This window comes from Marmota flaviventris, chromosome 14 (genome assembly GCF_047511675.1).
Source record: "Marmota flaviventris isolate mMarFla1 chromosome 14, mMarFla1.hap1, whole genome shotgun sequence".
NCBI lineage: Eukaryota > Metazoa > Chordata > Mammalia > Rodentia > Sciuridae > Marmota > Marmota flaviventris.
The window spans coordinates 14907487-14915755 of record NC_092511.1 but is presented as its reverse complement, the minus strand read 5'-3'; positions in this window follow the sequence as shown (position 1 = coordinate 14915755).

Here is an 8269-nt window from a genome sequence, read left to right as displayed (position 1 = left end):
TCCGCCCCTTTAGGACTCCGAAGGCCTCAGATGTTTGCTCTCACCTGTCTGGCAAGGGTTGGTGGCTTTACTTTTCTTTATTCTGGAGAGGTAGTGTTGTAGGGACAAACGGGGCAAGGCACCGAAGACAGCAGGACACAGTTTTATTTGGCTGCAGCCAGGTTCAGAGGGTATAGCTTTTGCTGTAATCAATCAATCCCCTGAACCCTGAGGTCAGGGAGTTTCAGAGTTTTATACCCAGCATGTAAGGGGAGGGGCTCAGAAGTTCACAGTCTGCAGAAGTTCACATCAAAGCAGCTTTTTCTTTCACTGTTTTGGGCAGGTTAACCCTTCAAGGACAACACCTGAGAAGGGGAGAGCTTCTTCTCCCCTTTCTTTCCTCCCCCTGCCAGCTGTTACCATGGAGCCTAATTGGTAACTTATTTTAAAAATGTAGACATCTCTGTGAAGCCCAGCTCAAGGCCAGAGGCCTTGTTTGCACATTTCTATAAAGTACTATACTGGATACATGTTTGTGAGAAACTAGTGAGGGGTGTCCAGCACCTGGAGTGCTGGTATCTTCCCGGCCAGTGGCCAAGTAAAACAGGGCAAAACGAAAATAGGAAGTTTATCTACATTGACCTCTTTTGCAGAGACTCTTTTGGTGACAGTCCTAAAATCAGCCATGGTGAAGATTTTTGGAGAAGACCAATTAAGACTTTTCTGTAGAGAAAGGGGGTGCCACTTCAGTAGGACAGAGGGAGGCCTTCTTACCAAGGAAGGACTACCTGGGATAGGCACCACGGGGGGCAGATCCTGGGCTCTGGCTTTTTTTGGCCCTCAGATCCCCCAGGTGGGTGCCAGCCACTCCCCAGTTTGGGCCTCACCACAGCCCACTGCTGAGGCTAACCGCCACCTCCTCAGCAGCCCCAGAGGAAAGGGCACATGCCTCTCCCTGTCCCCCACTCAGAAATAAAAGGAAAACTCTCAGTTGGTCTCTGTCCTGAAAACAGTTCTATTTTCTGCTCTTTTCCTGTCCAGAATACAGAGCGACATACAATGTGGACAGGGGCAGGGGGGTGGACACGTGGACCCCTCACCGGTGAGATAAGAAATAATTCATTGCTCCAAGACTCTGAGGGACTGTCCTGGAGCCCCTCAGAGACGCCCTGACGGCTCCCGTGCCTATTGTTGGCGCCATGTCACAGGAACTGTGTCCTCTCTGTCCTCAATGCCCCGCAGATGCTCGCTGGGTGGAGGACGGTGACTGTCCAGGAGTGGGGCTGACCAGGATTTCCACAGCACAGCTGGCTGCTGACCTGCCTCAGAGGTCTCCCCCAAACCCAGGGTCTGGCTGCCCTTAGGAGCCAAATGGCCTCAGCAGAGCTGGGCCTGGGTCAGGTCCAGAAACTGCTTTTTTTTTTTTTTTCTGGCAACTGCTGTTCTGCCTCCCACACTCCACCCTCAAGGAGAGTTTGCTAGTGCCACATACTTTATCAAATCTTCTCTCTGCTTAAAGCCCTTGATATAAGGTTAAGGCTCCTTGAGATAGCTAAAGTGGCCCTTTAGGATCTGGCCTGTTCAGCTTCGGATGGCAACTCCCACTGCTGGTGGCCAGAGCTTGGTACCAGTGCTTGGTACCACGGTGCCTTTGCACTGACTGTTCTTCTGCAGTACCACTCCTATCTTGTACGTTTGTCTTCTCCCAAGAGCTGTCCTGGGGCCTGGCTGCTCTAGAGACCTTTTCCAGGAGCTCCATAGTGCTGTCGTGTAACAGTGGCAACACTGAAAACCACTCTGCTTTCTACCAAGGCTTTGCAGACAAGCATCCTGCTCATAACAGCTGCAAGTATCCTTGCTCTTTGCCCAGAGGGCTTCTCTGAGGACATGTTTGATGCCACTCAGAATCCCCAGCACCTAGTTCAACACCTAATACCAAGTAGGTACTCCATACATGTTTGTTGATTGAAAAATGACACAAGGCCTGAATACCTAAAATTTACTGCTTCCTTTCTTCGCTGGCAACAGCTAAGTCAGGAGCAGGATGGGTTCTGCTTCCTAAGAAGCCCTGGACTATCATTGGCTGGAAGGAGACAGGAAACTACGTTCAGGACTCTCTAATGGATAAATAGTGCACGTGGCTGCTAGGAACACTGCAGTGAGCCACTTGGGGACAATCAAGTGAAAAGTGACGGCTACGGCAGACTCAGGCAGCACCCAGGTTCCCTGGTCTCCATGTTGCTTGAGGAGGCTGAGACACCACCTGGAAGGCTTTCACTTTGCAAAGTGGAGTGTGTAGTTCAGGCTGGAGTCAGAGTGCTCCACCCCACCCCCACAGAGTCCTCAGACTGCCTGCCCGGGACACCCCACATCCCGCCCTGACCCCAGCCAATTCCATCAGGTCGTCGAGGCCCAACTCCCAGGCCTCCTCCTCCAAGAAAGCCTTCCCTGATGCTTGGAAGGAAATGCCAAGTCTCCCTCCTTGCTCTTCTGCCAAATGTGGGTGTCCCAGGCCTCCACCAGACCTCCAGCTGCTGGAGGCCAGAGCTGTCTCCTTCACCTCCCCACGCACAGGATTACCCCGCCAGAGAGGGTGGGATCCATCAGAGATCTGCTTTGTGTTTGGAGGTTTAGACAGATCACAGTGTGGGAGGTAGGGGGCTGGCAGGAAGGGGAGGGACCCTCCCAAGGGGGACACAGTGATCTGATTTGAGGCCTAGCTCCAAGTGAGGGGTCCATGGAAAGAAGAGGCCAATCTATCTGTGCATACCTTCTGCAGGGGCCATCATAGGCACTGCTTTTCCAAACACATTCTACAATCACATGAAACATGGAGACACTCAGTTAAGTCAGGCTTAAATTTGCCTTCAGAGTGGAACTTCTCAGCACACACGCTGACATGCAACATGACTCTCTAGGAGAGAGAGAGTGGAGAGAGTATGGAGCGTTTCTCAGACTTATCTGACTACAGAACCCCTGGTTCAAACAATTCCTTATTTCATAGAACACACTTTGGAAGAATATCATCAAATCTTGATGATTTTTAATGGTCTTCTCCTTTTGTAGTGGAAAAGGTAAGATCCAGACACGCACCTTGGCAGAACCCAGGCAGCACCCCAACTCACCTTGACCTCAGAATTATTACCCGAGTGAGACTGGGTCCTGAGGAACAGATAAAGGCATTGTGTGGCTTTGGGAAGGTCTCAGCTCAACCTGTCCAGCCCATGAGTCCCCCAGGAAAGGCCAGGGTCACAATCTGAGTCCTAGACTCAGTGCAGTGCTGGTTTAGGGGGCTCAGGGGTTGGCATGAAGTGCACTGGTCCTGGTTTATAGAATGGTGGCAGGAAGCACAGTGATCCTCAGCCATGGCCTTAGCCATTCCAGTAGAGCAAGGAGGGGCCACAGCCTTCCTGAAGGTCTCCTCTCCAGGGAGCTTGAGAGTCTGGGTGAGGACAAACTGTCCTTTAATAATGGATCAGGCATTTGTTTACACAGGGTCATGACCCTGCTCAGTTTTCTGCTGCTGCACCCAGGGCCTGGGAGAAGGGAGAAGGAGAAGCCTGCACCCACCCAGAAAAGTCTCCAAGGTCCATTCTAGGAAGCTACACAGGAATCACATGAGGATCTCCTCTGGAAGCATGAGCAGGCCAGATGCCACAGCAGAAGGTGGCAGAGAATGGTGACATTGATGCCATGGAATCCTGGGTAACAAGAGACTAGCGGGCAACAGAGAAAAGGCAGCCCCCTTGCAGGGAGCCCAAGTCATGGTCAAATACACAGGGGCTTGCTCATCCCTTCTAGCAGAGGAACCATGGGTAGATATCAAACCCCCCAGTGCCCTAGTTCCCCATAGGTACAATGTGGATGACAATCATGGTACCTCTGCACATGGTTGTTAGGAAGATTCCATCTGTTCATTGCTCAGAACATGTCTGACATGGGGTAAATGCCCCACAGGGTGGCCTAGAGCAAAGGCACAATATGGAAACTGAGGGTGGGTTTGGAGCAGGTCCTCCTGCCTCCTAGCTAGCAGCCTGGCTGAGCATTCTCCTATCTCCCCACAGCGCACTTTTCTCAGTTAGGAAATGGGATAATAAGGTACCCACAGAGTCCTTGTTAGGCTTAAAGTGCTTACCATGCCTGCCTCAAAATCAACATGAAAGCACATTAACCCTTTTTTTCGGGGGTTGGGGGTACCAGGGGTTGAACTCAGGGGCACTCGACCACTGAGCCACACCCCCAGCCCTATTTTGTATTTTATTTAGAGTCAGGGTCTCACTAAGTTGCTTAGCACCTTGCTTTTGCTCAGGCTGGCTTTGAACTCATGATCCTCCTGCCTCAGCCTCCTAAGCCTCTGGGATTTCACCACTGCACCTGGTGAAAGCACATTAACTCCTAATATTTTATCAGTGACACAGAAATGGGGACATAACATAATATGAAGCAAAAATAAATAAATGAATAAAAGAAAGAAAATGAGAATACAAAATGGCCCGAGCTTCGTTTCCCACGTAACATGAGCCAATTCCAGAAACCTGAGGCTGCACTGAGGCTGGGTAGGGGGCAGGTGTGCAAAGTCATCCCTACCCCTGAGCCACCATCCTAGGAAAAAGTCTCATGTCCCCAACACTCTTCATATTAAAGATGTCCCCCCTCTTCATCCTGGGCCCCACCACCTGCCCAGGCCTGCTCCCCTCTGGAGTCTTCAGACCAAACCCAGGGGCCTGAACATTTGTCATGTTCCACAGGGGTGCCCTGGGGTTATGACACCAATCTTGGGTTTGGGCCTCAGTATCTCAGAGTTCTCCATTCTCTCAGGTTGGATGAGTCCCAGCCAATCACTTCTCACCTTCTAGGAGTGGCCTTTGCTGAGGACCAGAAGTCAGGTGTTCAAGTCTCTTTTTTATTGGGTTTTTTTTTCTGTAAAATTTTCAAAACACTCCTCCCTTTAAGATCTCTTACTTTCTCTGTCCCCAGCTTGATGTGCAGTCTCGAAGGAACCCTGTGCTTCTTGAATGAGGATTTGACATTTAGCAGAGGTTTTTCTGAGCACATTTACTATTATCCTTCAAAGAGACCACATGAAACAGGCCAGGGACTTGTTCCCATTCAGCAGACAGGCTGAATCACCACAAGATGCAGACACGGTTCAAATGTGTTGAGCTATACACACACACACACACACACACAAACACAAACACGTGCATGCACACACATACACACACACACATATGCATCAGTCAGGCTGCACTATCCCTGGTAGCAGAGGAGAAAGAGGGTTTATTAGCGTAACAGCGAAGTTTTAGGAAAATTTACCAAGCTCCAGAGATTGTTTTCAATTATTTTATAAACATATCTCATATGATTCTCAAGGCAATCGTAGGAGTAGTTATTATTATTATTATTTTAACAAATGAGGAAACCAGAGTTGGGAAGGTTAAGTGACTGGCCAATGTCACACAGCAAGCCTGAACAGAGCTGGGTTTCTCTGGCTCTGAAGACCAGGCATCATTCTGCCTTGTCATGAAACAAACTTCACATGAAACCTCTAAGCTTTGTTTAGCGATATCCTGAGTGTTTAGGCAATGGGCTTGAGGAACAGCGGGGAGCCGTGGGTGACATTGTCATCCTATGTGAGTGGCCCATGTTTCTCCCAGGAAAAAAGAATGGATCCTTGAGCCAGACAGGTCTGGATACAAACTCCAATCTGTCCTTACTCACTGTAACCAGGCTCTTGGCCATAACTTGCCATCTCAGACAGAATTTGGGTATTCAAACAGCCTAGCCTTCAGATCAGCTGGTGACAGAGCCTGGTTGTGCCCTGTGGAGAGTTTCCTGCCTCTGGCTGCCCTGTTCCTCCAAAAAGAGCCCTGTGTTGCCAGAACCAGGTGATAAACAGAGCTGGGGACTTTGAACTGACATGTCAGTCATGGGTTACTGACAGCAGCCAAGGCCTGCTAGGTCAGAACATGGATCTCCCTGAGGACAGCGCCCTGCGTGTGACCTGGTGCTGGTGAACACAGCCCCTGGGAGCCACTTCTGCTGTGTCCTCAGCCTGGACCCTGTTCTCTCTACCCCGCCCTTGAGGAAGGGATGCCCTGAGGTCTCAGGGAAGCAGCATCCCAGAGCTGGTGCCTCAGACCCATCCAGGGTCACACAGTGAGGCTGGCAGGACAGCAGGGAAACAGAAGGCTTCCATATCCTAAGGGCCGCTGGCCTCCTGTCCTATGTGGGGAACATTTGTTTTATCCTGTGGAAAGTCCCCAAGTAGACAGCTAACAATTGATTGCAGCTGGACCCGTGCTGCAGACTTTGGCCGTGTTTCCGATGCTCTCTGTTCCTCTGATCCATCCCCTGCCACTTCCCAGTCTGAAAGTGACCTCCTGGGCCTCCTGGGGATGCAATTGTCCTCCTGGCAATTGGAGCCAGGGCTGCTCCTTCCCGGTGGAGTCGTCTTCTGAGCCCTCCCACCTCTACTAGCTTTCCAGTCCCAGCAGGGGGCCTCTCTGGGGACTTGTTTAAACAAAAAAACAATGGCCTCAGATAAAGAACTGCTGGCCTCCTCCCTGTAAGGCTAAAATTACCAGAAACTGAACAGGGCAGTTGCTGACCTCAGCTCTCCCTGGCCATATGAATCCTGGAAGCCTGTGACAGCTCCTGCTCAGGATCTAACCGAGAACCAGAGCAGGACACGAGGACCTGTACAGCTGCAGTGTCTGTAGCCAAGTCCCAGTATTAGGCCGTCTGCTGAAGTTCCTGGCCCCAGCGTCTCTGAGCTTCGCGAGCTTGCCCAGGACAAGGCAGGCTCCTTCCCGCAGAGCTGTGTCACCCACTTCTGGCTTCACACCACATACACAGAGCTTCAGGGACCAGGGCTGGGAGCCCAGAACACCTACATCCTACCTTAGCACCACCACTGCCATTGCCACAGCCACACCCCCACGAGAACTCTCCTGGAGCTGCGCAGTAGGTCCCCCCTCTTCCACAGCTGGCCCCAGAGCTGTCTCCACGCTTGCCTCCTCCTCACCCCTCAAATGTCTGCTGTTTTCATTTGGTACTGATGTGTCCTAGTTCCTGTATTATTCCACGCACCCAGAATGCTTTGATGAGGGAATGTCATAGATCCCTTCGTAACCCTCCCAGAGAGATGTGCTTGGGAGTCGGCGCCCCACAGGAAATATCCATGAGTGTGCTGATGGAGAGCCTGGCAGCCCCCTCCCTGTTGTCCCTCCAGTGAATACTCAAGGAAAGCACTGGTGCACACCAGGCTGGAGCGCAAGCATGTCTTGCAGGGTACAAAGCCCCTCTCACCTGCATCACCCCACGGAGGCTTCTCAAGGTTCCTGTAGGGCAGGAAGGGTGGCAGTTAATCCCAATTGACTCAGGAACAGCCCAGGTGGAGAAAGTGGCTGGCTTCTCTTATTTGGACTCAGGACTGAGTCTAACCACCTGACCTGCAGCCGAAGCCCTTAGCCGCAGCTCTCCTGGTCAGGCTGCCTTGCTTACCAGAAGTCAGGCCAGGGATGGGAGTAGGGTGGGGGAGGACTCGGTGGCCCCAAGTCAGGTGCAGCACATCCTCATGGCGTTGGAGGGAACTTCTGACTTAGGCTGAGGCAGATCCTCCTCCATCCCACCCCACCCCACCTCCAGTCTAGGAATTGCTCTGTCCTTGCAGAGTGGCTTCTCAAAAGAGGTAGCTCTGAGCCATTTGGAGGTGCTAATTAGGGCCAGTGCCAATGGGTATGGTCTAGCCTAGAGGACCTAAGTCCCTTCCACTATTGTTTGCTCCAGCATTTCTGTTTATCATGGTCATGTCCCAGTAGCAAAATGCATCAGATACATTGCATGATGCATTAGTGTCAGAGCTGCTATGACAGAGTGGCTTAGAACAACAGAAATTTGTCCTCTCATAGTTCTAAAGGCTCAAAGTTCAAAGTCAAGGTGTTGGGAGGACCTTGCTCTCTCTCTGAAGGCTCTAGGGGATAGCCCTTCTTTGCCTCTTCTGGCTCCTGGAGCTCTTTGGTTTGTGGCTGCATAATCCCAATCTCCTCCATCTCCACGTGACCTCCTGTCGTCTCTCCTTCTGTCTCGTACAAGGCCATCTGCCTTTGAAATTAGGGCACCACTGGACAATCTTGGATGATCTCATCTTAAGATCCACAACCTAATGACATCTGCAAAGATACTTTTTCTAGATACAGTCACATCTGCAGGTTGCTGTGCTTAGGATAGAGGACGTACGTTCCTGGGGCCACCATTGAGCCCACAAGAGCCAGATTGAAATCCCGTC